The sequence below is a fragment of the Lissotriton vulgaris genome, chromosome 4_1 (genome assembly GCF_964263255.1).
Source record: "Lissotriton vulgaris chromosome 4_1, aLisVul1.2, whole genome shotgun sequence".
Taxonomy (NCBI): Eukaryota; Metazoa; Chordata; class Amphibia; order Caudata; family Salamandridae; genus Lissotriton; species Lissotriton vulgaris.
In genome coordinates, this window is record NC_141691.1 from 1,000,014,627 (window position 1) to 1,000,035,014 (window position 20,388).

Consider the following 20,388-nt stretch of genomic DNA (forward strand, 5'->3'; position numbering starts at 1 on the left):
GAGAACAAAAATCTTTAAATAATTTTGAAGCAAAGCAAAAATTTCCTGCCAAAATATCCTAATGTTAGGACAATGGACCATTATATGAGACCAGTTAGCAAGATCCTGTTGTCTACATCTAAAACAGGTAGATGGAGTGTTAAGACACATTTGAGAAATAACAGCTGGAGTGCGATATAAGATCCATTTACTAAAGAAAAGCATTCTTCGCCTATTGGCGCCTCTCGAAACACTGCAATTAAATTTATTTATGGTTTTCCAAATATTAGGAGTCAATTCTGAATTTTCGTGTTTCCGCCATTTCCTAATTGCTTTAGAGTTTAAGTCTCCCTCCCTACTTTGCACTAAGCAGCGTCTCCACTCTCCGGGGTTCTTAGAGCATGAGTGCAAGAAAAGATCATTAGTCAGATAAGAAGATTGATTGATCTGTGCTAAATCAATTTGCCCTAGTGATTTATGAATCAATTTATACGAGCCTATCAGCAAAAAATTCCCGGGGATTAAACTTGCCATCTCATTCAAAGATATCCATGATCCATTTTTCACAAAATTTATCAACGTTGAAAACCCTGCTCTACCCCAGTTAGCAACAGTTTCAGACCCAATTTTGATACCTATAAAGGAAAAAGCGCTACTTAGTGAAGTTGTTAAATTCAAGAGAGAAAGTGAATATCATTTAAGCATGGCACCACGTTTTTAAAAAAACCAAATCAGGACCTTGTAACGCACAAATTTGGGTGATTTAAGGACCTGCAGCGGAGAAGGGATTTTAATTTCTTGACAAATTAGGTCGAAATTTTTTTTTATGAATAATGTCTGACCATGACTGGTTGTTTAAATCTTGACAGATACTGACCAAAGTATGCATTATCGTAATCTTTAAGATTCGGTAAAGCGAGACCTCCTTGTTCCGTATCTGCATACAGTGTATTGATTACAATTCGGGGGGTCTTTTTTGCCCAAACAAAAGCTGAAAATAAGGAGTCTACTTTTGAAGAAAATGTGTCAGGCAAGGAACAAGAAATCGTGGAAAACAGAAAATTAAATAGGGGAAGCACTGACATTTTAATTAGAGCCACCCTGCCCAAGATGGGTAATGGCAATACATTCCAGCAGGCAAACATGTTGTGAACCTTTTGAATGAGGGGATCAAAATTCAATGAGTACAAATCTCTTACTGAGGCAGAGAAAAAGACCCCCAAATATCTCTTCGATCTATTATTAATACAACTGCGTATATCGGTATGAAGTTCGGGATCTATACTACCACAAACCAAGATCTCGGTTTTCTTTTTATTGATTCGATATCCCCCGAGAGCCTCACATTCTTCAAAAATTAAAAGAGCCTGTGTTTGAGAATGCATCTCAGGTTTAATCAGTAACATTATATCGTCTGCATATAATTTAATCTTGGCCATGGAAGTTATGGGAGGAGAAATATATACGCAGTTCCGAATTGCCACAGCTAAAGGCTCGATAAAAAAAGCACAAAGGGCAGGTGACAATGGGCAACCTTGCCTCGTGCCTCGCTGAACTACAATCGAGCACACAATAACTGCATTAACAATGATATTAGCTTTTGCACCCCTATATAAATTCTGAATTAAATTATTAATTTGTGATGGAATCCCACAACACTATAAAATAAAAAAAAGTGTCTCCCAAACCACCAAATCAAAAGCTTTTTCCACATCCAAAAGAAAAATTAAGGCAGGAATCTCTCGAGTTTCAAAATAATCTAATGCTTCAATCAAATAATGTGTATTAGTGGAAAGTTGTTGACCTGCAATAAATCTATTCTGGTCAGAATGAATCAATTCTGCAGAAACATTATTAAACCGAATTGAAAGTAATTTTGTAACAATTTTATAATCTTAATTCAACAATGTGATTGGCCTATAAGAATTAGGTTCATTAGGTTCCTTCCCCTTCTTCAGAAAACTAACCACCGTTCCATCTTGAAAGGAAACTGGAATTGGACCTGTCCAGCATAGAGTTTAATAATAACAAAAAAAGTTCCAAAAGAGAATTAAAAAACAACATAAAAAACTCAGCAGGGAGTCCATCCGGGCCACAGGCCTTACCGTGAGGAAGACTTTTTACCACCAGCTCTATTTCTTCCCTAGAGAATGGGGTTGCCATTGTCCGTTGGTCTATTTGAGAAAGAATCGGAAGAGGATATTTATCTAAAAAGTCGTTTAGCCTTTGTTGGTCTGTATTATGTAACGTGCAATAAATATTCTCATAATGAGAGAGCATTATTAACCCTATCTCTCCAGAGTCTGAGGTTTCCGTGTGAGTGATTGGGGATTTTAAGGAGCGAATCATGTTGGCCGCAGCTTGTTCCTTAATCTGCCAAGCTAGAAATTTTCCAGTAAAGTTACTATGTTCATAGATTTTTTGTGATTGCCTGCAGAAAATTTCCTCACTTTTTGCGAAATAGTGGGTACTAAGTTCCCGCTTAGCAGCATTCAATTGGTTCTGAACGCTAACAGAAGGATTATAGTATCTTTGTTCTATTAACGCCTGTATTTTTTGCTGCAGCAAATTCTTCATATTCCTAGTAATGGAAGATTCCATTGCATCTTTTCCTATAATGACCCCCCGAATAAAGGCCTTCAAGGAGTCCCAAACGATGTGAAGAAGAGCAGTACCAACATTGTGTGCAATCAATTCTCCTATCTCTAATTTAAATGATGTTACCCATGATTCATCAGACAAATATATCTTATTAAAAACCCAACGTTTAGAAGTTCTCTTATTTTCCACCCCAAAAAACTCAATGATTAACATAGCATGGTCGGAAAAGCCATTGTGTAATATCTTCTGGTACAAAAATTTTTATTTTGTAGAAGCAAGAAAAAAATCAATGCGAGAAGATGACTTGAATCTTCCCGACCCGCATGTAAACTCTTTTTTTTAAGGGATTCTGTACCCGCCATGGATCACAAAGATCAAGTATCTTTCCATTATTAATAATAGAAATAAATGACTTAGGTTTAGACAGTTTTTTTTATATCAGTAGTGGAGTCTAATTTTAAATTCATGAGAATATTGAAATCACCTCTTATGACAATATCCCCTCCCACCATTAATAAGGACTGAAACAGGTCTTCATAGATAAGAATATTATCGTTTAGAGGGGCATACAGACTAACAAAAGTTAGAGGTATTTGTCTGTTTTTTAGTTTACATGTGGCCCAACACCAACGGCCTTGGCCTCCCTCCTCTGTTTGAATAATGTCAGCGTGCAGATTTTTATTTAAAAAAAGTGCAACGCCTCCCTGAGACTCGGCAAAAAGAGAAAATCCACGATATGAGGCCCAAGCTTTAAACATAGTGAACTCATCAACTTTTGAGACTGGAAAAAGGATTTCCTGTAATAATATTACTGCCGGATTCTCAGTCATAATCCATGTTTCTATTGCACGCATTTTCTTCTTGTTATTTAAGCCATTCACATTAAAAGAAACAATTTTCAACCCACTTCTAGAAGACATATAACTTTCACAAACAGCTATTATTCTCCATTAAACCAATCAAAAGGCCCCCGCATTCTGTATCTACCAAAAGTAAAAACAATTATTCGTCCTCTGTGCCTAACAAAAGAAAAATTAATAACATCAAGGACTTCATTTTTTATTCTTTTTACCACCCAGCACCCGTCGACCCAACCCCTTGATCCCTCCCCTGCTTGTGGCTCTTCTCCTACTCTGCTTTCCCTCCCCCACGCTAGCCACAAAGCTCTATCCCTTAACATTGAGGTGTTGTGTTATTATACCCCTTCAGCCGTCCCCTTGATTCTCCTCCCCCCAGAAAAAAAAGAAATAGAGAAAAATAAAAAACATGATGATGATGATTAAGGATAGAAGGATGGAATTTCCCAACTCATCTAACCATCTTCCATCTCCTTAAGCAGCTCCCGAGATTCCTCAACATCAGACAGCATATAGAATTTACCCTTAATCAATACTCTTAGCTTTGACTGCTGAGCTATCATAGCCTGAGCCCCCTTGGCCTTAAATAGGTGTAGAATCTTTACGAACTCCTTCCTTCGTCTAGCTGCAGCGGCGGACAAGTCGGAAAAAATTCGACATTTTACCGTTGCATTTACTGGAAACTGCCTCTGTTTAATAGCTTTTGAGAGGATTTGTTCTTTAATCCTAACATCCACAAAATTTAACAAAATGGTGCGAAGAAGGGTAGAATTTGGGAGTGGGTGGGCTAGAACCCGATGGGCTCTAGTGATGGTTAGGTCACCTTTAAATTCGGGAATCACGCCCTGCTGACGAAATTATGTGACCCAGAGAAGCATATCGGATCCCTCGATGCCTTCTGGAGCCCCCACTATTCGAAGATTCGATCTTCGATTATAGTTTTCTATATCATCAAGTTTAGCCTCCATTCCCCTAGTGATCTTAAATACGCTTTTAGCCTCCATCATTTGGTCCTCCAAATTAGAGATTCTCTCCTAGGCTTCTGATAGACGGGCAGGAAGAGTGGATACTAGTTCTTTAATGTTATCCATTTTATCCAGTCTCTGGTGTATAGAGGCTAGTTCCATATGTTGAGACCTCTTCACCTCCCTTATCTCGTCTAAGATTAAACTTAACATATCTTTAACGGACATCTTCATTTCGCCCACAGTCTCAGTGCCCATATCTAGTATAGGGCTAAGAGAGTCCGCCTCATTTCCAAATTTTGCATCCTGTATTACCGAAGGACAGGCTATGCTCGCTGGTTCTTCCGTATTTTGATCTATAGTGGCTGAACTTTTTATTCCATGTGCGAGGGTGCTTACAGAAATAGTATTAGGTGCCAGTTTCGTCTTTGAGTTATCTAAAGGGACAGTGCCAGCCGGCATCTCTGGAAGCTGATTTGAATTGGAAGGCAGGGGAATCAAAGTACTAGGAGGAGACACAGTTAATTTCTTATCAAACAACGGGAATTACTTTGAGGGCTAGGGGTGCCCGGGTGTCTTAGCCTTGTTATCCATATTCAAATTGTGATGAATTAATTGATTAGGCAACACCTCTCGAATGTTACGTTTCCCAATTTCAATTTTCCCAAAATTAACTCCTGGGTTGGATTGAACAGGACGTTCTGTCAGTGATTCCTCCAGCTCATCTGAGCTTGCCGAGGAGTGTACTGAATTTTCTTCCCTGGAGTCCCCTTTCTCCGCTAATTTAGCAGCTGCTTCTTTAGACTGCTGTCGCCCAGCCCACGCCTTGCTTCGAGCAGTTAAAAGCTTTCCCATATTACACACGACGGTTATATAGGTTACAAGACCTAATTAGTGTTGGGGGGCTTACCGTACAACGAATGGAATTGCAGGCTGGAAGTCCTTTGTGCCCACGATTTAAAAGCAATGCCCAGATCCAGATGGCTCTGGTGGTGAAATGTACTTTTTCCACAGCCGTTACTCCTACAGTTGTCACTCCTTTCACACGTTGAAAAGAAAAAAAAGGGAAGCCGTAGATGATTTCAATTCCTTTTCCTTCTCCGTAGCCATGACAGCCGTCTGCACAACAGCCGTTGCACCCTTCAGCTTTAAATAGCTTTATTATCGCTTCATGCTCGAAAGGGAACCCGAGCTGTTAGCAATAAATTCTTCAACTCCGGGTGCACAATACCGTGAAGCTGTGTAGTCCAGGTTAAGTGGACCAGTTATCCTCCGAGATGCACTTTCCTCCCTCTGCCATGAGAGAAACAAACAATGGGAAGCACGCCGAAGTGCACTAATGCCAGAAGTTTTCTCCCATGATTAATGCCACTTTTTCTCATACCGCTGAAGCGCTGTCCCAGAGAAAGCAAGCGTGCAAGACAGGGCACACGGCAAGTCACTCACAATATTCTTCACGTTTCCAAAAGTTCTAACCAGCCATCGAGAAGCCGGAGCCGAAGCTGGAGCTTGAGCTGCGGAGACGCCAGCAGCCTTCCGCCATCATCATCCTCGAGGAGGGGGGGAGGAGCTAGGAGCACCGTTCCCAGGTGATACGTGGAGGCGTAGAACTCCACCATCGGCCCAGCACTCTCAAAAGGAGTTATATTGACAGGACAAATTTGCCATTTTAAGACTACACAGCCAGGCTACAGTGATAGGCCTGCAGCCATGTTTACATTGTCACTGTAGTGGTTGGCACAATGGGTGCTGCAGTCCAGTAGCGACATTTAACTTGACAGCCTTGGGTGCACTTTATACAATATACTAGGGATTTAAAGGTATTTAAATATGCCTATTAGGTGTACACCAAGTTTTAGGGGCCACAGCACATATATTGGGCTCTGGACAGCTGTATCCCAGTATGAAGTGTCCAAATGCCATCAATAAAATCTAGCAAAAGTAGAAGCGACCACTCAAAAAGGGACATTTCCTTACACATTTTGTGCAATGTCACACATGTTGTGAAACAGAAGAAAAAATGACAAACGAAGATTGGGAAATAATACCAACTTACCCGTATCACAGGTAATTTCCAGCCCCGGTAGTCAGAGAATGTTAAAGTAGATACAAAAAAGTCATCAGAGACCGAGAACAGAGCACTATTAATGCCATATGGCCCCTGAGGTGCCTGTGCTCGTGCTTTGTGAAGAGAAATTGTTTGTAGATTTGCCTACAGCACACTGTTAAATTGAGCCGGTGGTTACAGGTGGAGGCCATCACATATTTTTAATCATAAGACTTTGACCTAGAACAAGTGCGGAAAAGGCAGCAAAGTAAGTAAGCAGGAGCAAGAGAAATATGGAAATCTTTGACAAAGAGAGAAATAAGTGATGAAAAAAACCTGGATAAGAGTGAAATAAAGGGGCAGCAAGAGTCTACTGGTAAAAGAAATGAGTGTAAGGTGGAATCAATACTACATAAACTTGGCATCTAAAACCCTGGCATTTGATAGTTGCACCATTGGAATTCTTAAAATAAATGTGGGTCCCAGCATCTTTTTTTTTGTTTTTACAAATTGAGCACTGCATAGAGTCTTCTGCCCCTGCACATTGTCAGGTTGCAGGCACCAGTAGTTTTTAAAGGGAAACAAATGCCAGGGAAAAGGTGCTCTATTTCAGGGTAGCCCAAGTAGCGTTCCAACATCACAACATCTACATTGAATGTGTGACATATTAACAGGAACATGCATTTCAAAATGAAGGCATAGCCTGTAACCAGGGTCTTTACTGCGTTTTCAAAGGAGATGGAATCAGCACCCTTACTTAAAACATCAATCAAATAGCAATTTAACCAGCATAAGGGTAAAGGCAATCAACACAAATTGGGATATGGCCAATGCCAATGAAATTTGTCATACAAGTGGATTTGTCTTTCATCCTATGTTGCTCCTGTGTTCGCTAATGCCAATCCCTGCTTTTTTGTGGTCATGCCTATTTATTTAAAGCCACAAGGGCGAATTAGTCTTGTAGCCCATTTTTGGAATTGCAATTTGTGTGTTTCCTCAGTTGCCATAGTTCATGGACGCCAGTGAATAATATTGGTGGGTCTAGTAGGAGTACACATAATACATCTTCCATAGAAAATGTGTCTCATCTCTGGTGGAAGCCCTGGTGTATGTTGCCACTCCCTTCAGATTTATGTTTAAATGGTGCTGTATGGATGATTAAGTCCATAAATTAATGCCTTGCTTAAAGGAGGACATGTGTGTCTCTCTTGTTTAATACAGATTTCAGTATCTGCCAGTTTTTCTGAATTACTTTTTTTATTCGGTAGGAGATAATAATGTGTGTGGTAATACATATAAGTCTGTCACACTTGTTCTTTGGGAATGTTTCTAATAGGGCTTCACAATTATTATTGCCTATCTTGTTTTTTTGGTTTGTTTACAATCTGACTCAGACAATTTCTACTGTCACCTTATATGAAAAGATATCTGCCTGTTTTTCAAAGACAGCCTTTTTAGAACAGTTCTTATGTAGTCTCAGAAATTGTCCAGAAGTGAGATTTTCTCTGAATAATAAAAAGCTATATCTGTACTTAGGTTAATGAAATATATTTAACCATGAACCCATCTGTATCCTAAGATCAAACAATTTAAATTCTGTATTACTGGTGGTAAAAGTGAGCTTTATAAATGTTTTGCATGTATTTAGCCACTGTACAGACTCTGTAGCTGAATTCATGTCCCACTTCCAGATGACCAGAATAAATTTTTGATATATTCATCAAAGAAACATCTTTGATTTATCGATGCCAAAGGCATACATTTTCTTTGTGAGGATTCAATCTATTATATGGCTGCCTTCTCAAAGGCTGTCACTCCAGATAGAATATTGCTGGGTGGTGGTTGGAAAGTTGATTTCTTACATAGGCCTGTGTTGGTTTTGGCGGTAGGTTTATTTTAAGTGTCAGCAACAAATACTTTCAATGTCACTTTTCTAAAGTATTCTGTCAATTTGCTGAGAAGTTAAAATTGGCCAACTATAGGGGTGGGAAAAAATTCTAAGCCCTTTTTAAGTACTTGCAGTTGGTGTTCATTCAAAGGCATGTCTGTCAGGTTTTTGACCAAGTTCACATCTTGCTTGTTCCTGGTTGAGGATCTCTTTATATACCCCGATCCTCTGGTTTGTGTTTTCCCTTTGGACTATGGAATATTTTTTTCATCTCTGCACCTGTCCACGTCCCTGTCCTAAAAACATTTTATAAAATAGTGGCATTCTAGATAGCGGGGGTCCATACATGTTGAGCTATAAAAAGTATGGCCCCTTATGGAAGAAGAGTAATAGTTGGAGGAGGAAAAGGAGGGCCCTGGTAACTGCCACATATAGTGGGGGTGAATTAGCCAACTACTCAGTCTTCTTAGAGAACTTGCCTTGTGTTTTTGTATAGGTCTGTTCATAAAAGTCCAAAGTCACAAAGGGCTATGTTGTGTTATGATTACATTTCTGTATGCCCTTTTGTAACCTTGTGATCTTTGACTGGCTCCAGCATTCTTTAAACTCAACCAAATCTTCATTAAGTTCCTTCAACCGTTTCCTAAAGGTGGAAATGTGGACCATAATTCAGAGATGAATCTTGATTATCTGAATTCATTTTTATTACAATAGCCTAGGATAACAGTTTCACTGTATTCATTATTAGAATCAATCAGTCCCAAGTGTAGCTCCACGCTTTTAGGGACCAATCTTTTCGAAAGGCAAGATCTTCTATAAAAATTCTGGGTTTGTTAGACCTGGACCATTGGCATGGACTTCCCTTCTATTTTTTGCTTTTGCCTTCTGTGTTTTTGCTATGTGGTTTGCTGGTCTAGATGCTTGGTACACTTCATCACTGTTATTCAGTGCCAAAGTGCAAGTGCTCCCTATTGTAAAGTATTGTATTGAATTACTGACTCCGTGATTGGTTCATTTGATTTACTTGTCAGACCCTAGTAGAGTGCAATATGTGTGCCCAGGGCCTGTAAATCAAATGCTGATGATGGGCATAGAGTACTGGTTGTGCCACCCAGACAAGCAGCTTGTAAATTGTGATTGAGGCCTGCCATTGCAGAGCCTGTGTGCAGCCTAGGGCTGCCATGTCAACTTGGCAAGTGAACACACTTGCCAGTCCCTAAACCTTCTTTTTTCTACATGTTAGTCACCACTAAAGTAGGCCCAAGGACAGGGGGCATTGTATGTAAAAGGTAGGACATGCCCTGGTGTGTGAAGCTTGTCCTGGTAGTGAATTACAGCCAATGTTGTTTTTCACTATTGCAAGGCTACCTCTTCACATAGGCCAGAATGGCCAGTTTGATTACAACATCTTATCATCCTAACTGACTCAGGGAACTAGGTAGAAATTCGAGTTTAGTATGCCTGAACTCAGAATGATAAAATACATCTTTTAATGAAGGTAGTTTTAACATTCTGTGTTTGAAAATACCACTTTTAGAAAGTAGGTATTTTCTTGCCCCACCATCCAAGCCTGCCTCTGCTAGGTTGTGTATTCCATGTCTGGTTTGTGAGTGACAGGGGCAGGGGTGGCTCCAGGAGACAGGGTGAGTCAGCACAAGGCTGAATAGACCTATCTGCAGGAGGAGTGGCGGAAGGAGTAGCATCTGGGCCTGAATAGGGCTGTGCCTGCCTTCCACAATGCTGGTTTCACCTCCTGTGGTGTGTCTGATGACCCTGGCCCACACTGAAAAAGGAAGAAGTTGTGCACTAGCAGAATGCACCCAGAACTGGTTTGGACTAGGTAAAGACACTCTCTGCCTTCAGAGACAAAGGATTTTGGTGTATAAAAGGGGGAACCCAGACGCTATAACTATGGATCACTTCTGGGAATCAAGACAAACCTTTGCCAAGGAGAAGAACCAAGGTAGCTGCAAGGAGGAGACTGCCCTTGTGCTGGGCTGTTGGGGTTGGCCTGCAGTGGTTACTTTATTGCCAAGGAATGGAGAAAAGGAACCTTGTGTGTACTTTTGCAATCTTGAAGAAGAATCTCCAAGGGCTTGAACTATGCTTGCCTCCTGCCTGAAGTTTCAGGGATACAAGAATTCACCACCAGCTTCCCTGAATTCCCTTGCTAAGGAATTCTGCCTGCAGAGTGGTGCCTACTGTTGTTTGGGCCCTTTGAGAAGACTGCGTGGCGCTGGGTCCTGGAAGCATGACGCACCGAGAAGAAGAGTGTCGCTGCAGCAGTAGTTGCCATTGCATTGCCGAAGAAGTGTGCCGCCGCCGTAGCTGTTCACCGCCACATCATCGACGAACGTGTCACATCGCCGGAGAAGCGTGTCACCACCACAGAGGTCACTGGGACATTACCGGAGAATTGCGTTGCAGGGCCTGTCGCAGATCAGAAGTTACTGAGTCACCGCACGGCCTTCAGGCGTGCACGCCTCGCATCCAATGTTGTCGTATCGCACCAGATCATCGTATCTCATCAAGGTGCCATCTTGTAGCATCGCACCGGATCACAGTAAGAAACAGACGCATCACCTCCTCTCTGGTAAGGAACCGACGCATCATCTTCCCTGTACTGCAGTAAGGAACCAACGCATCACCTCCACCGAAGCAAGGAACCGATGCATCACCTTCCCTGCGACCCTTTTGTTTGTATTGCGTGACTCATCCAAGGTACTTTGAGAATAAAGTGTTGCATTTACCATCTACATTGAATTGAGCTATTTCTACCATTTAAAGTCTTATTTTTGATGACAGTATTGTGAATTTTTGTTGTTTGGTCTTGTGTTAAGTCTAGTAAAGATTACTTATTTTTCCTAAACTGGTTTGGTGTCCATTTGTAATGTTTTCACTGTAATACTGTATGTGTTCACAAATGCTTTACACACTGCCTCTGAGATAAGCCTGTCTGCTCATGCCAAGCTACGAAGGTGGTGAGCAGGGGTTATTTTAGAAGTGTACCCCCTTACCCTGACTAGAAACAAGGGTCCCTATTTGGTCAAAGGTACCTACCTCTGCCAACTAGAGACCCCCATTTCTAACATTGGTGGTTAACGGTGAGGATTTGGACTTGCACTTGTGATTCATATCCAGTGATTGGTGTACACTAATAGTGAGTGCATACCATAACTCAACCAAATACTTTTTGGTAGAATTTTCCTTGGAACTTCTTTTTGCTTTTCGAGAACTACCAACTGTTTTTCACCATGAGAAAAACAGCAAGGTTAACAGTTTGAAGAAGATAGGGTTGATACCTACACTGTGCCACAGCTTAAAACCTTCTGCAAAAGATTTAAAATCACGTGAAAGGCATAGCCAAAAAGGAAGGGTTCCAAAAGGCGCTGAGGGCCTGGTCGGAATCTAGACATGCTACTGAGCATCATGAAGAGCCTTGGGTTAGGCAGAGAATGCAGATGGGCAGTTGGATTGGCCATTGGGCCTGACCAGGGAGAAAGTACCTTCAAGGCCACACAGCAGGGTTTTTTCAAAGGGCCTATCCCTAGAGGAGCTGGAGGACAGGGAAAGAGATAGAATGCATAAGATGGAGCTAGCCAAGCTGAAGATGGTTGGGCAGATGGAGTTAGAGAATAAGAAGTTAGCCTTGGAGGAAAAGAGGATGCATTTAGAGCATGAAAGGATGTTGAGGGAGTTGGAATTGAAAGCCAGAAGTATATAAATTACTCCCTCTGGTGGCAGCACACCATCAGTGCCTGTAGAAACAAGAGTATTAATTCCCAAGGATGTTATTAAGGAGTTTCATTAGAATGAAGACATTGGGCAATGGTTCAAGGCCTATGAGGTAGCTATGTCCTCCCACCGGGTCCCTGAGAAGGATTGGGGAGCGGGGCTTCGGGGGCGGTTCCTTAGTGATGGGAGGGATACCTTATTGGATTTGCTTTCTGAAGATCAGAATTCTTATGTACACATGAAAGAGGCCTTAATGTCCAAGTATGAGTTGACCCCTGAGCTTTATAGACAAAGGTTTAGGAATTGCAAGAAACTGGAATCTAGGGAAGAATATGTTTCTTTCTTTGGCAGAGCATTGGATGGTTGGGTGAAGGGCAGCAAAGTGAATGATTTTGAAGCGCTCTATAATTTAATTGCATGGGAGCACGTGTCAAATAATTGTTTTCCAGAGCTACACCACCACCTTATTGACAGCAAGCTGACTAACCCTAGGAAGCTTGCTGAGGAGGTAGACCACTGGGTAAGCACCTGGGCCCACAAGGGTCATGTGGGAGACTCCACCAAAGGTGGCAGGGTCCCCAGCAGAAGGGTGGGGGAGCAAGGGTAAACAGAGGGAGTTCCAGAAAGGGCCCCAAAGTAATCCCCATGGCAACAAAGGCAAGGGTTCCCAACCTCCCCCTGAGAAGAAGCCCGGGACCCAACAGGTAAACCTGTTCATTGGGGACACCTGAAATGTTTTAAGTGTGGTAAACTGGGTCACCGTTTTTATGATCCCCAGTGCCCACAGAGGAATAAGACAGCACCCACTGGTACACCACCCCAGCAGATGGTGAGTGTAGCCCTGGGGGAGGAGCTGGGTGCCCAAGGTGGGTGGGGTCCCGCAGAGATGTCCCTTGTCTCTTTAGGAGACTGTGAGGTGGTCCCCATTACCCAGCTGCCTGATAACACTAAAAAGTACAGGCAGTGGGTGACTATCAATGTCTATAGAGTGGAGGCTCTTAGGGACACAGGAGCCAGTGTGACAGTTGTCAGTTGTCGGCTGGTGTCTGAAGAGCAAGTGGTCCCCAATGCATTTTACCCAGTTGTTTCCGCTGATAACACAGAGAGCCACTGCAAGGTAGCTCAGGTTCACTTTGAGTGTGGGGGGGGGTCTTTGGTACTCTTCAAGTAGCTGTGAAGCCAGCAATGCCTGTTGACTGTCTTTTGAGTAACGATTTGGAGAGCTCCCTTTGGGCTAAGGTGGAGCTAAATGCTCATTTGGAGATGTTGGGTCTGTCTGAGTGGGTGTGTGTGACCACACAGTCCATGGCAGCCACTAAGGGTGTTCAAGAGGACCTGGAGCCTGAAAGAGTGGCCCAGGTGCCTGCCTTAAAGAGAAGAGGCCGGGTGTGGGAAACCCGCCCCCACAGTTCTCACGGTCCAGGAGGACGCAGACCTTGAGGGGGATACCCTGGAACCTACAGGGGAGTAGGGAGCTGAACTGGGGGACCTGCCTGAGATGGCCCATTGGCAGCAGGAAGGAGGACCCTCCAGGGACGAGTTCTGCGAGGAGCAGAAGAAGTGTCTTTCTCTTGTGGGTTTGTGGCAACTGGCTGCAAACCAGGCAGCAGGTGATCAGTCTGGATCACATTGAATCTACTGGGAGAAGGGCCTCCTGTATAGTGAGCCTAAGCTTGCTGAGCCTGGGTTAGCCTGTGCGCTGGTGGTACCCCAGCGCTTCAGAGCCTTCCTGCTGGGGCTGGCTCATGATGTATCTTTAGCAGGACAGTTAGGGCAGGACAAGACCTTTGAAAGGCGTGTCACCCATTTATATTGGCCCCAAATGCACAAGAGTTCAGACACTCATTGCAGGACCTGCCAGACTTGCCAGGCAAGTAGAAAGAGTGGGAGGAAGCACAAGGCTCCTCTCCAACCATTCCCTGTGTTCAGCACTCCCTTTGAACGGGTGGGTATTGACATTGTGGGGCCTCTGGATCCCAAGACAGCCATGGGCAACAGGTACATCCTGGTCTTAGTGGACCATGCCACCCGGTACCTAGAAGCCATCTCTATCAGGACAGTAACGGCCCCTGTGGTTGTGGTAAAATTAATTACCTGGTACTGAATTTCTATGCGGTAAAGTCAATAAGAATAACTCATAATAAATAAGAGGCAAAATCCGGGATATTTGAGGTTTCTCAAAAAGGGTTTTATTCCTATAAAAGGAATTGGATTATTAGCATATTGGCTCGAGCCAAGGTGGCATACCGTTCCGTCACCACATAGGTTCGGGAAGGGACAGACTGACAGAGTCAATGGTAATATGCGGGTATGCAAGTATGCGACAATACATTATTGACAGGCATTCATATATATAGTCAATGCATTACAGTAAAGGCATATGCAGGAGGTGTAACAGCTGAGAAGAGAGATAAGAGTGCATGTACGTAATACAAAAAGGCGTTACAATAGGCGTGCATGAAGGCGTGAACAAGAACGTCATTTATCATGATGTCACAAGTAGGCGGATCCATGAGTGAATCTGGCAGTGTCAGCAAAAATACATGGCAGAGATGCGCGCGCAGCAGTATGACGTGTAATGTACGTGTAACTTGAGGGGTGAAGGGGGACTTGACATTTAGCCCTACATGTGGAGACAGATGTCTGGATGTCAGATCAACCTAATCCCAAATCGTATCTAATATCTCATGTTTAAGGAACTGTATTATCTGGAAGGAAAAGGTCTCTCGGACAAGAGGCTATTCTATACTGACTGTGAGTGCGTGTATGAGCGTCTACGTGTCTGCATGAGATGCGAGGGGAGCGAGGGAGGGCATGGGCCTACCATGGAAACAGAGCCATGAATTACTTGCATAGAGACAGTAAGGCCAAGCCCTTTGCTCTGCAGCTGGAAGGATGTTGACATGAAACTACTAGACAGGAATGTATTTTCGAGGGGTGGAGCAGATAATTCGAAGGTTGAATACAGTCTTGGCAGGCAACGGGCTGAGCCAAGTACCGTTAGCCGCACAGGGAGTGGGGCAGAGGTCACGGGTACAGATGCAAGCCCAGGTTTGAGACTCAGAGTCAGAAGGCAGGAAAAGGCTCGATGGCAGAATTCAGGGCCTACTTCGCCTAGAGCCGAAAAACGTGTAAAGTACACTACATAAAGACGTTGGCATGGCATATTTAGGAACGGACTATTTGACCCATTCATGGTGGATCTGAAAGAGGACATGTTAACGTTAGACGCAAATGTATTTGCGTCTTCATAGCTTGAAGGGGAGGGAACATACATGTACTTGTAGCGTGTACACGGAGTCGTTGGGGTCTAAGATAGGGGACACAATCGATCACAGAATTTATATTACCTCATTCCCTCCTTGTCCCCTACGGACCCTTCATGATATATCGATCTGCATGAATCGATCAATCTGTTCATGTAACATCATTTGCTCTTCCTTCTTCTTTTGACGTTTTGAATGGGAATTTGAATGCGGAATACATGATGTGGCGCACAGGCCGCAAATCGCCGGTCCACATTGTAAACATAGGCAGCAACTGAATACTATGAGAAGGCCAATGCCTAGGAAGGATAGGATCTTCCATCCCCAAGCGGTCAACGTTGTCCAGAACCAACCGGACCAAGTCCAGGTGCCTGGATTCTGATGTATCAGACTTGCAATTTTATGGAGACGTGTTATAGCTTTATATACCGTTGGCGCGTTTTCTGGAATGAAAACACAGCAACTTGACCCGATGACCTTACAAGCTCCACCCCTATCAGCTAGGATGACGTCAATGACGAGACGATTTTGAAGAACAACAACCCGCATAGCGGACTGCTCTTCTGTTAAGTTGCCTAGAGCGGAGGTAGTTTCATTCACTACTGCTTCGAGGGTTCTAGTTAATTTGCGTATCAGTTTACTATTGAAAACAGCACCTAAGTAGGGGAAGAAACCTTTATTGAAGTCTGTGTATTGCTCCCATGCCGTTTCAGTGTAGTCGACAATCGGGAGATCTCTTCGGAGTCTATTGTTTACTAGATTGGTATTTCTGTGATAATCAGGAGGAGCTAGGAAGACAGGTGGCAGAAGGAATGCAATGTAACAGGTACCATCCCAATCTGGAGGCAAACGTATGTATGCGGTATGGCCACAGACAAAGTAGGAATGACGAGTAGCTCTAAACGTGGATTTGCCTTGATCACTGAATTCGATCACAGTAGTACATTTACTATGACCTAAGTGTATGGAACCATTCTTTCTGATACATAATTCACCTTTGACTGGTAACACTGACATAGCAGGTAATACTGGTGCGGCTTCGGATTCAACAGTAAGAATCATGAGGTTAATTGTGTAATTACCTAATCCATATACTTCATTTTCTAGATCAGTTCCTGTTCTAGTGGGAAGTCCCTTCTTGTCAGGGTAGCAGACTTTAAGTAGAACTAAGTTCAGGTTTCCCCAAACCCAATTCCCATCGTAAACAGCAATGTCAGAATCTAAGGAATTAATCAATCTAAACCATGCCCCACAGGAGCCATTGTGAGTGAACGGGTACGGAAAGAGGGGCAGAACTCCCTTGTATTTCTGGTAGGGAGGGAGTCGGCCACATACCCAGCAATTTGTAGCATTGTTAGTCTGATGGGAGTGATGTAACATACTAATGAATGTGTTGTTGCGCAGCGCAAGTCTGTAAGACAATTCATGGGGAGGTAATTCGCTAAAAGAATGTTCGGCAGTGACATTGTAAGCAGATTGTGCACGCTTGGAAATAGGGTAGTACATGTGTAATAATATACTGGCAGCAATAATAAGAAGGCTTAGAAAAAACATAATTAATAATGTCACTATACAGTGACTACGAAGTGATTTACAATATGCACGTTTCTTGAGTTGTCTCTGTCTATCTCTCTCTCTATCTCGGTCTAGGGGATACATGTCAGAAACTAATTTAACCGATTCACCTAGGGGAGGACTTAAACAATTAAACTGTCTGACTTGCTAGACCGTAACTTAAGTCTATATTCTTCGGAGGCGGTTTTCTCAACCAGGGGGAGTTTTGAGTCAGTTTGTGGAGGAGGGCAGGGCTTAGAGTCCAAGTCCGAAGGAAGTCCGTGAAATTTTTTGATGTGGCTCGAGTGCAGCCATCCTTTTCTGCCCTCCAATTTAACAGCCGTCCTTGTCGTCAGAAGAACCAACTTCGGGGTCTGCCAGCGGGGCTCCAGTGGACTTCTCCAGTCAAAATTCCGCACGAACACAAAATCGCCAGGGACCACTTCATGGGGCTTCACCTCGGTGTTGTCGGGAAAGGCTGCAGCTACCTGTGAACGACAAGATTGTAGTGCAGACATCAAGGAGGCAAGGTAATCTGTCAGCATAACGCAATCAACATCTGTGATTTTACGAGGTATAGGCGTCCCCCACATATTTGGTGGCCTACCGAAGACCACTTCATACGGGGATAGCCCGGTTCGAGAGTGCGCAACCATCCTCATATAGAAAAGGGCAACTGGCAAGGCTACTATCCAGTCAACGCCTTTCTCTCTACATATTTTTGAAAGTCGGATCTTTAGAGTCTGATTATGGCGCTCCACGAGACCTGCTGCCTCGGGATGCCGGACACAGTGGAACTTCCACTGATACCCTAACAGGAGTGTTATGTGTTTCACAAGCTCGGATGAGAATGGCTGACCGTTATCTGAGTACACGATACGGGGCAAACCATACCGTGGGAAGAATTCGCGAACCAGCTGCTTGGCTGTGGTCGGAGCAGTGTAATCTGGGACTGGATATGCTTCTGTCCATCGGGAAAGTGCACATACGACTACGAGGACATACTTGAATCCTCGACAACGTTCCATCTGGATATAATCCATCTGGAGGACTTCAAAAGGGTGATCGGGAGGCTGAAATCCACCTTTCTCTACAGGAATGCTTTTACCTGGATTGAACTGACAACAAATCATGCAAGTACGTACTTTTTGTTTCGCTGCTGCTCGTAAGTTCTTATTGTACCATATGTGTTGAATGCTATCTAGCATTGCCTTTTCTCCTAGGTGTGCTGGGCTATGTATAGTGTTAATGATGACTTGAACCATAGAATCGGGGAGAAGCCATGTAGATTTTCCCTTCGTCATCCATCCCTGATCTGTTTGGATCCCTCCTAGTTCAGTCCACTTCTTTATTTCATCTGGTGTGGCATGTGTCTGTATGTCAATTACATCATGTGCAGGATCCTTGACTGTCATGCAGTGTGATTGCGCCAGGACTATTGTCTTTGTCAAGTCAGTTGCATGCATTCGATTCTGGGCAGTTTGCTTAGCTGTTCGGTCTGCCAGGTCGTTACCCTGGGAGATCGTATCGGTAACCTTTGTATGTGCCTTACACTTCATAATAGATATCGCAGTAGGTAGATGTATTGCATCTAATAAGGCTTGAATGAGGGGACCGTGTTGAATGTTGGCACTGTGAGAAGTTAAGTAACCTCTCTCTCGCCAAAGGACTCCGAAATCGTGAACGACTCCGAATGCATAACGTGAATCAGTGTATATGTTAACTCTCTTATTTTTGGCTTGAATACAGGCTTGTGTCAGAGCGATGAGCTCTGCTGCTTGAGCTGACAGGGTGTCGATACAATTTGTTTCTATAACTTCAGTGTCTGTCGTGACTGCGTAAGCTGCCACTAATTCTCCTGTACCTGTTCTCATACATGAACCATCCACATAAAGTGTCAGGTCTGGGTCTGGTAATGGGACATCTGTCAAGTCTTGTCTGGGTTTCGTCGTAATAGTGATGACTTCGATACAATCATGCTTCAGTGGGTCTACACCACTTAATGGCAAAAGTGTGGCAGGATTCAATGTGCTGCAGCGTCTGATTTCTATGTGTGGTTGAAACAATGTTAATTCATAACCTGTCAGTCTTGCTATGGTCAAGTGTTGGGTCTGTGTACGATTTAAAAGAACTTCCACGGAATGTGGAACTTGTACTGTCAATTGATGTCCTAATACTATGGAATCGCTCTGTCTGATTGCTAAAGCTGTCGCTGCGACTGATTTCAAACATGCAGGTAAAGCTTGTGCTACTGGATCTAATGTGCTAGAAAAGTAAGCACACGGTATGTGTGAACCTGCTTGTTCCTGAGTGAGGACTGACAAGGCAGTACCTTCACGTTCTGTAACAAAAAGTGTAAAGGGCTTACTGTAACATGGTGTTGCTAAAACTGGTGCTTGACATAAGGCTTTCTTTAAGTCTTCAAAAGCTTGTGTATGTTCCTGAGTCCAAGGGAGGACAGTCGATGTCGCTGCCTCCTGAGTTGTCAACTGAATGAGTGGCTTTGCTAGAAATGCATATTGGGGAATCCATTGTCTGCAGTACGAGGTGAGGCCTATGAAAGCCCGCACCTCTTTTTGTGTTTTTGGCGGTGACATGTTTACAATTAACTGGATGCGATCTGGAGTGAGCTGTCGCCCCACTTTGGACAGCAAGTGACTCAGGTACACAACTTGCTGAACACAGAATTGCAGCTTGGAAGGGGAAACCTTGTGCCCCTTGTCAGCCAGGAAATTTAAAACCGTCAGTGATGCTTTTTCACATTCGGGTTCGCTTCGGGCGGTGATCAGCAGATCATCGACATACTGGAGTAGGGCGGTGTTAACAGGCATGTGGATACTGTCAAGTTGTCTTTTCAGTGCTTGGCTATAGATGCTGGGGCTTTCTGTGAATCCTTGAGGTGCGCGTGAAAATTTGAAACTTCGTCCATTTAAACTGAATCCGAACAAGTATTGGCTTTCTGGATCAATTGGGACACTAAAGAAGGCGTTCTTGAGGTCAATTACAGTAAAGAACGTCGCTTCTGAATCAATAGCTGTCAGTAATGAAGAGATATCTGGAACCACAGGATACTGTGGTACAATGCATTTATTCAATTCGCGCAGATCAATAACTAATCGATAAACAGGTGGTGCATTTGGATCAGTACGTTTAAGAACTGGGATGATAGGAGAATTACATACATTGGAGTCGGTTTCCACGACCACTCCTTGTGCAATGAGCTCGTCAATTATTCTCAGTAAAGCCACTACAGCATCTGGAGGTAACTTGTATTGTCGAATTCGTGGTAATACCACTCCTGCTTTGAGTGTGACTCGATATGGTGTAATGTGCATACAACCTACATCAGTGGGGCCCTTCGCCCACAAGTGTGCAGGTACACTCTGTAACCGGGGATCCATGTCTCTTAATACATAATGGCCTTTAAAATCTCGCAAGAATAATCGTACTCCTTCCGGAGAACAGCATATTATAGCTCCTAGAGCTTTCAGTGTCT